The 9,506-nt window shown below is 55.0% G+C and overlaps 1 pseudogene across 1 annotated transcript; it reads right to left on the reverse strand.

The window, feature by feature from the left end:
• Positions 1-2,998: 2,998 nt before the first annotated feature.
• Positions 2,999-6,778, reverse strand: LOC307069702 (uncharacterized protein CXorf49 homolog; annotated as a pseudogene). The gene is made up of 4 exons: positions 5,538-6,778; positions 4,138-4,214; positions 3,639-3,747; positions 2,999-3,094 (listed from the first exon to the last, which is right to left on the reverse strand). The product of its transcript is annotated as an uncharacterized protein CXorf49 homolog (transcript).
• Between the last annotated feature and the right edge of the window lie 2,728 nt (positions 6,779-9,506).

Consider the following 9,506-nt stretch of genomic DNA (forward strand, 5'->3'; position numbering starts at 1 on the left):
TTCCCTGGTGGTCCAGTGGTTAAGATTCTGTGCTTCCACTGTAGGGGACACGGGCTTGATCCCTCCTTGAGGGAATAGGATACTGCATGCCACGTGGTGCGGCAGAAAAAAATAATTACAAATTGATCGGCCAAAAAATACATTACAAATGGATATTGTTACTTTATTTATTTATTTTTAAACAGGAGGATCATAACTTTATCTTGTAATTTGTTAACATGGAATGCTATATCACCTTATTTTCTGAAACTAAATCAAATTTGTATTCCTGGGATGAATCCAGTCATGGTATGTTTTGTATTTTCCTTTTTATATCTTGTAGGATTCAGTTTGCTGATATTCTGTTTCTGATTCTTGCTTCTATGCCATGAGCCTGTGGTTGACCTGTGATTTTCCTTTCTCAAACTGTCAACAGGATTTAGTGTCAAGGTTATTCCATCCTCAGGAAATGAGTTGAGGAGTGTTCTGCCTTTTCAATTTTTCCTAAGATTTTGTGTCAAATTGAAAATATTTATTCCTAAGATGCTTTTCAAAATTCAGTGGTGAAGCCTAGAGGATTTTGTTTTTTGAAAAGCATTTTGACTACTAGTATATTTCTTTACAATTTTTATGGAACGGTTCCGGTTGGCTATTCCTTTCTGAGTCATTTTTGGCAAGTATGGTTGTGTAGAAATTGGTGACCTTTTTCTAAGTTTTCAAATTAATTGGAATAAAATGGTCCATAATATCCGCTTTTCCCCCTATTTAGAAAAAAAGTCTGTCCTACAGATACTTATGCAAGAAAATTGCAAGCAACATCCATTCATCCTTCAACTGGACTCACCCTCACTGCCCGGGTGGGAAACAGGTCTGGAGTTGAAGGGGCTAGAGCCAGAACAAGGTATGAGCTGGGGCTTCTTCTATGCTCAGTGGCCATCACTGCCCTTTCAGGTGTGGGATTGGGTCCTGAGGGGCTAGAGTAAGAGCCCTGAGGAAGTTGAGTTTCTCCCCGGTGTGATGGCAGTCTCCACATTGGTCTGGGATATAGACGGGTCCTGAGGGCTTGGGGCAGTATTTCTCTTCTGGTTTCACTTTTCCCCCAGTGTGCACACTGTGGTTAGAGGCTGGAGGGAATGGGTTCTGAGCCAGAGGGGTTTAGGCCGGAGGGGTTGGTGCCATACCACTGAGCTGGTCCCATACCCTCCATAGTGTGCACTGGGAAGCGGGCTCCTGTGATGGCAGCCACCAGCCTGTAGTTAGCTTCACTCTCTCGAGTGTCTGCAGGGACCCAAGACCTGGAATGACTGTCTCTACAGGTTAGAGGCAGGTCCATAGTCTAAGCTGGCTCTGTTTCCTCGAAGTGCACACACACTCATTGGTAATGGCCTCAGCTCAGTGGGGAGCAGTGCCGAAGCAAGAGGGGCTAGAACATAAGCCTGGTACAGGCTGGACTGGGGGGGGGGCACTGGGTACATCCTAGGAATCCAGCCAGAGGCCTGGGCAGCAATCAAGCCCACCTTCTCCAGGGAGGGGTTTGAGTGGATTAAGTCCCACGAATGTTCTTTTCTGACCCTGAGGTCTGTGACTGCCCCATCCCGCATGTGGTCTGTCCACCTGAGCTCATGCCATGGACTCTGGAAACGAGTCACTGTGAGAATATGGGGGAAGGGTGGACCCAAGGGCTCCCCATTGTCCAGGCGCAGTCACTCCTTACTTCCCATCCTCACTGTGCCCATCTTGCCCCTGTCCCGGGTAGCTCATGTTGGGTGGTCTCATATATGGGTCCCCTGATTCTAAGATGAGCTACTCTGAGGAGCCACTCTTCCCAATCTCATTCCATCCACAACCACAGTAGCTGTCAGACATCACAGGATCACAGAGTAGGATCGAGAGCCTCCTCCAGCGAATCCAACATTTCGAGCATCCCGACACCCTGTCGTGGGGTTTGGTGACTTCTGCATCCTCCCCCGCCTATGCTTTGGGAATTTAACGACAACCCTTGAACAAAACAGATCCGACCCTTGCTTTTGCTCATTCGATGCCTTACAGAACCTGGACCAGCCTCTACTCCCTTTACTCCCTGAATCACATCTTTCTCCCTCAAGGGAGATTATCCCTGATTACTTTTATTCACACACAGGGACACACAGTCACCAACCTTGAATGTCCTATCTACCATCATACCCCCCTTTGTGTAGTAAAATACCGGTCTTTTGGGAAGGGTGCGAGGCAGAATCGCTGCACTCAAACACAGATCTGTCTGAGTCTCAGGCTAGTACAGCCCTGGGTCCCGGCTGAGGGAAGGAAGTGCTCCCCAACCTCCAGTGAGGGGGAAATCGAACATGGAGCTCAGACTCAATCTCGTGTGTCCTAAAGAGGCAGTTTGGGAGATTGAGCTGGGACACGGAAATATCATTTCCAGGAAAATCTGTGTCATGGGGCTGGTGGAAGAGTAATTGATGGGGACCATGCAAGAACACAGACCTACTAACCACACTTGCCATAGAACCTGATGGGCCAATTTCCACTCAAGGGTATAGAGACGACCAGGCTGGAGGAGGGTGGTCAGCTAGCTAAGGGAGGCAGGATGTGAATGCTTCCAGATTGGAGCTCTGGAAGGGTGTCATGAGTTCCTGCTGATGGGGAGTGGGAATGGTAGAGATGAATGGGAACCACCAGACCCCAGAGGAGGGTGGTCTGGAGAGAATTAGAAGAGGGCCTTCGGGGGCAAGGGATGACGTGTCAATGTGGCCAGGGAGAGCACACAGAGGACCCAGACCTGGGGCACGCAGCTGGCATGACTGCAGGGATGGTAGCAGAGGCTGGTCCAGAGTCCCCACCACAGGATGCGACAGATACTGTTCTGGAAAAGGCTCTGACGTGGAGCAGTGCCCCGCCCCGGCCCCCTAACCCTACCCCTACCCCTCCAGAGAGAAGGCAGAACAAATAATATTAGAGGTACTTTAATTGGAAACTGCTGTAAAACTGGGGAGGGAGCAAAACAAGGGTAGAGGAAGCCCTAGCTGAGGCAGAACAGGAGGGAACGAGCTTGGCCACAGCTCCCGGGCTCCAAAGGTACCAGCTGCCCCTCTTGCAGGAAGACGATGGGCTCAGCCTGTAAAACAGCAGAGTCAGGGAAGAGCCTCAAGCCAGGGCCAGCCCCCAGCCCTGCTCAACAGCCAGGACTGTGGGAAGGGGTACGGTGTGTGTAACACTCACTTCAATTTTTCTGGAACTTGTCAGCCAGGCACCATATGGCAGCTGCAACAGGGACAGGCATTAGCAGGCGCTCCAGAGAGAGGGATATAGAAGCCCGTCCCCCTATCCCTGTGAGGAACCGCTTAGCCCTGAAACCTGAAAACCCCTCCAGACTGGATGCAAAGAGCTCTGGGCCAGATCACTCCCCACCACCCGAATTGAATGTGGAACTGGTTCCTAAAGGGAAACAAAGTGTGCCAGCAGCTCTCATGCTGTGGGCCGTGCCACAACCAGTCAGATCTCGTCACACACACAAACAAACAATCCAATAAGAACCTTAGAAGCCACACCAAGCAGCAGTTCTACGGAAAAATCAACGAGGCATCTCTAAAAGTCCTATCAGAACGAGATTCCCTAGGACTGGTCTGGTTGGCAAAGTGTGCATGCAGTCCAGACAGTACTTTGCTACTTGTACACACGCCCAGCTGTACATGCACAGCCGGCTCCAGGGCCAGGCCTGCTAGGTTCTCCTCCCCACAGTGATGTTGGTCCCTGCGAGGCCGACTGCACCTGCAGCCCAGCCCCACCCCAGGTGCCCACCCGGGTTCTGAACTAAGACACCGCTCTCCGTCCCTGGTTCCTCATACCAAGTTTCTTCTTAAGGTCGTCTACTTCTCTGTGTAGCAGGAGACACTAGGCCAGCAGACACAGGAGGAAGAGAAATGATTAGTATAATCTGGCCTCCTCTCTCCTCCACCTTCTCCTCTCCACCGGGCCCTGCACCCCAAAGCCGGGTGGCTAGAATGGCAAGCGCTCCTCAGTGGAAAGCAGGTGGGCTCCCTCCATGGGGTACGTGATGGGGGCAGGGGAGGGGTGGCCCCACACATGTCAGCTGAACTTGGACCCAGATCCCACCCTCGAGTTTGGGCCTGCATTTCCAGGAGCCAGAGGAAGCATTACCTGAGGACAGCTCGGCATTCCCAGTGGCTGCTGCTGCATTTCCGGTCTTGGGGGATGGTCAAGTGGCTCCCAGTCACCTGAGAGGGAAAGGACACACAATCCAGCTTCCCAGGCTCCCAATGAGGTGGAAAGGGTCAAGTGGGGTCTACCGTGAGGTGAGGCAGCACCACCCTCTGCTGGCAACCAGCCGCCCCTGCTGTGCCCAGAAGCCCGAACCTTCTCTCTGGGCCTGCCTCCTCTGTTACCCGGGGGCAGCCATTTCGCCATTGTGGTCCCCAAGCTATGTGCCTCTGGATTCGCCCCTCCCATAGCTGCAGCCACAGCCAGCACGTGGGAGAGCAATGTGGGCGAAAAGGACTTAACAGAAAAGGCTGTTCCCCTGTAAATCTGCACGCGGAGGAGCTGTTTGTGGCACTGCCACCGATCAGCCCCGCCGCACAAACACCACACACAGGATGATGTGGCTCAAGGCCAGCCCTGCCGGCACCCCGTCTCCTGTGGGAGAAGCTGCCTGGGAGAAAGGCTGTGCCCCCAACAGAGACAGAGCCAGAGCTTTCTGCCCTCCACCCCTCTCCCCTCCCCTCATACCAAACCCACGACACTCACCTGAGGGGCCAGGCCCACTGGGCATGACTTCTCCCTGGTTCAGGGCCAAGGGCTCTGAGTTTCCTGGATCTTGGGGGCCTCTGGGGTCGACCTCGCCACTGCTGGCTTTTCCACAATGCATGTGCGGATAAGATGTCCCTGGCCTGTGAGCTGGCAGCTGAAACAAAAATTTCTCACCGATTTGGAGTAAGGAAGTGTGTGTGTGTGTGTGTGTGTGTGTGTTAGAGAGAGAGAGAGAGAGAGAGAGAGAGAGAGAGAAAGTTGTGTGATTCAGGCCGGAGTGAGGCAGGGAATTGGGAAGGGAACTGAAAGGCTGATCTCATTAGCACTTTCTCCCTCCGTCAGCCCCAGGCCAGCAGGCAGAGGTGATCTAGGGACAACAGTGGGGCACTGAGTAAGCCCAGGGCGCCTGCAAGGAAGGTCTGGGGAACAGCTAGGAAGTAGGATTCAGGAAGCTGGTGAGTCTAAATACTGAGGCTTTTCGGGGAAGCTTTTAAGGGATCCCCCGACCCAATTCAGCTACCAGCCCTCCCTTCCATCCCAGCCCCAGTCTCTCAGAGGACGCTGGAAACAGGCCAAGGGTGGAGAACCAGGCCCAGCACACCCGAAGTGCTACCTTACTGTTTGTCCCTAGTAAAAGGAGCCCGATCAGGCATCATAATGACCCAGTGACCGAGGGGCACCCAATGACGACCCCTGAGGGGTGGACAGAGGCAGCATGGGTGAAGACGTGTGCTCTGGGTGCGGTGGGGGCGGGGAAGAGTGGGGAGACAGGAGGAGCCTGGCCTACTCACTTGGCCCTTTGGGGCTGGGTCTCTATTTGGGTCCTGATCTTCTCCCGCCACAGCCTCAGACTCCCTTGTCCACGTGACCACGGATTTCTTCCCAGCGCTGGTGTGCTTGGCCTGTTTGGTTCCGGAAGGGCCCATGGTATACCTCTTGGATCTCCCAAGCTGTGGAATACCAGAGATTGGGGTAAGGTGGCCGGTTCCAGCGGAGTTGCCCAGATTCGCTGCCCCCAGGAAGGGAAGTTTTTCCCCAGGGCAAGTGTGGAGGCTCCCCCGAGGGATTTCTTCTCCAGGGTCCCCTTCTTCCTAGGAGTGACCTGCGGCAGGCCACCTGCCGTAGCAGCAGCAGCAGCAGCTCCCGGGTAGCTGGGCTTGCTGCCCCCGTTCCCCCAGAGCACGCTCTGCATTTTCTTAGGGGAAGAGATGCCCTGCCCTCCCACGCCCTGCCTTTCCACAACCGAAGAGAGTCCTCGCAGAGCCGAGGACAGGGAAGAGCCTGTCACGTGAAGGAAATTCTCCCTGATTTCGAAATTCGAGTGTCTGGGAGTATCCCCGGGATCCTCGGGTCTGCTGGGCTCGGCCTGGCCTCCTCCTCCGGGGTAAGTACTCACCGTCATCAGCTCTGTCTCACTGAACTCATCTGAGGACTCGGAGTCGGATAGCAGCAGGGCCAGGCCTTCATCGGAGAAGCGCTGGCGATCCACAGCCACGTTCAACCTACGCTTAGTGGCTCTCTTAGGATTCCTCCAGGCCCGGCCCGCTTCGGGCCCACCGAGGTGGAGAGGGCCGGCCAGAGCCGGCGGTGCTTCCCCACAGCTCTGGGCGGTCGCTCCTGGACCGCCGGGACCCGCCTCGAGGCCGGCGGACACTTCGAAGGAGGCGCAGGGCTCCGCTAACGGGTATCTGCGGAAGCCCAGCATGTCCCGGTCATACAGTTGCTGCAGGATGCCCGCCGCAGACTCCGCGGCCAGGTCCTGGAGGTCCCTCGTGTCGTCAGCTGGGGAGCCAGGTCGGCCTTCGCGGCCACACAGCACCGGCCCTCCCGCTTCCAGCATCTGCCACTCTGACTGGAAGCCCCTGGGATCCGGGCAGCCGCTCCCGCCCCCGCCGCTCGGCGGCTTCCTGGGCTCGGGGCCGCGGTCGGGTCCCCGCGGAACTGCGCGGCCGGCCGGGTGGACGCCGGCCCGCTCCTCGCCCTCTGGGCCGAAACCCGTTCCCCACACAGACACCTCATCTGGGGAGCTCATGTCGCGACCCGGGCGGCCGCGGAACCGGGGCGACTGTTGATGGCCCGAGTCGCGGTCGCGGTCACGGCGGACGAGGCGGGCGGCGCTCAGAGGGCAGCGCCAACCACCTCAGGCGCCGCACGAGCTCGCCTCAAACGAAACGACGCGCCACTTTCAGCGCACCTCCCACGCCCGCGCCGCGGCCTCCTCATTGGTCCGGCCCCCGCCAACCAGCGGGCGCCTTGTTCGCCTGTCCCCTCGAGGCCTAACCAATGAGGTCGGGGGCCTCTTCTTTGCCCTCAAGCCTGTGGGCGGTCCGAGCAGTTGGCTGGTGAAGGGGATGGTGGGAGTGCCTCCCTCTGTCAAGACTCTCGGCCCGCCTCCTCCTGTCCCGCCTCCCCTTTCCGGTTAGAGTCACAGCTCTGAGCCTCCGTTTCCCATCTATACAGGGGGTCGGGGAGTGAGGGCGCCGGGCTCCAGGGGTGGTGAGGATGAAATGTCAAGATGGAGGCACTGGACGCCTAGCACGCGCCGAAAGCATTTGCCAGCCTCCCTTCCACCGCAAGCCTTACGACCCAACAGGAGAATGGGCATGGGAGTCCCGCAGTCAGTGATCAGGGGTCGGCCAGAGAGCAAAGGGATCGTATTTTCGTTCTGTACGGTCTCTGTCTCAACTGCTCCATGAAATGTGGCTCAGCAAACGTCATTGGCAGGCGGGTTTGGCGGACAGACTGGGGTTGGCGGACAGATTGGGGTTGGCCTCGCTCCATCAGCCCTTCCCCCTCTCTGAGGCAAATTCAAAGAAGAGGAAATCGCAGTGGCCAGTTACACCCCAAAAGATGCTCGCCACCGCTGATCCTGGAGATGTGAACTAAAACCACGAATCGGGTTTCACACACTAGGTTGACAACCTTCAAAGAGCTTAACCATTCCGAGGGTGGGAGAGGTGAGGAGCAAACCCCTGTGGCGGTGGTGCAAGAGACCCATTTGGGAGGTAATTTGGCAGAATCCATTGAAAGCAACTTAGTGCCAGCACGGACTCTGTGCCTGGCACTCTTCTAAGCGCTGGGCATAAATAGTAATGCATCAGCGTGACACTCCTAGAACTATAGTACCAACTATTACTGGCCTCTTACCGGTGAGCAAACAGGCACTGAGAGGTTCAGCCACTGGCCCAAGGTCATTCGGCTCGTGGGGATCAGCGGCAGGATTGAAACCAATCAATCTGACTCCAGAGTCCTTGCTTTGAGCCGAAGACCTTAAAAAGGAAGCAAAAAAAAAAAAAAAAAGGTATTTCCTCTATGTTCCGGCAAGTCCGCTGCCTGGTACTTCTCCCGGAGACACGCTGGTACCTGTAGTGTACAGGAGCCCATGCACAAGGGTGTTGGTGATGGGAAAACCTGGGAACACTCCAAATTCCCATCAGTAAGGAAATGGATGAATGCAACGTGGCTTAGCATCCAGTAGCATAAAGCGTGGCAGTCCAACGGAATGCATCAGGCCATTCTCACAGCTTTCGAAAGCACCTGCCTGACTTCAAACTGCAAGTTGCAGAACGATGGCTTTGGATTCACATTTGTAAGTTAAATCACTTGCGTGCGTGGGCACACACACACACACCAGTCAATCCTATGTAATATATGAGAATTCATTTAAGTATATGTACAAGTATGTTTTAAAGTTTTGAAGGACGCACAACCAAGGCCTACCAGTTGTGATGGCGGTCGGTGTGGATAGCCAGGTGTCTCTCAATTTTTCTTGGAACTGTCAGTTCTCAGCTTCCCTGAGCTGAGCAGTACTGATGTCTGGGGGGTGGTGCCTCCCTTGGTTTCTATATGGCCCATGGGTGTTAGAATTTCCCTTGTCTGCCACCCAACTCCTACTCTGACACCCCTCCATTCCTCCCATACCTTCCTTCTGCTCCTTCCCGTTCATACTCCTCTGTCTTCAGTCACCTCTCTCTCCTGCATCCTGCTCTGGCTGACCTCCTGGAGAGTCCTGGCGTGTCTGAACCGCTGTTGCCTGTGGAACTCAAAGGCCCAGTTTTCTGGGCCTGAGTTTCTGCACCTGAGAAGCTGGCCATGCTGGAGAAGTTACAGAGCAGGGGAGACTGGGTGCACTGTAAATCTGCAATCCTCCTCCTCGAGCCTGCCCCCGATGGTGCCTGCCTGTTTGTGGATACCGCCCTCTTCCCCTTCTCCCAGTGACTTTTTAAGGCATGGTGTGCTATTTCAAATATGTTAAAATGGATAAGGAAGGATATAGCAAAATCTCCTGCATCCACCAGCATCCTATGAAACATTACCAGTGGATCCAGTGGAAGCCTCCATCTTCCCTCTCACCATTTCCATTCGTTCCTCCCTCCCCCATAGAGAGACTCCCGCAACTTCTCACCTTCTCCACTCTCTTCGTCCCTGTGGCTCTCCTACCTCCTCTTCCCATACATCCCATACGTCTCCAATGATGTCACTAATCTCTGCTTTACCCCGTTATGCTCACCAGGATCCAATACTGGTTTTGACGTACTCTCTTGGCCCAGGGTGGGAGCCAGTGGCAGAGGTTCCTCTTGGCTTTCCCCACCGTGATAGCTCTTACTCCACAGACCAATGACCCAATGTGTAGGTCATTGCTCCAACTGCCAAGTGTATCACTTAGAATTATCAGCTTGGGGACTGGAGAAATGACCACTATGTTTGTCCAGGGACCCAGTCAGCTCACCGTGAACTGATCTCTATCCCCAACTCCTTTT

Source organism: Hyperoodon ampullatus (genome assembly GCF_949752795.1).
Source record: "Hyperoodon ampullatus genome assembly, chromosome: X".
Taxonomy (NCBI): domain Eukaryota; kingdom Metazoa; phylum Chordata; class Mammalia; order Artiodactyla; family Ziphiidae; genus Hyperoodon; species Hyperoodon ampullatus.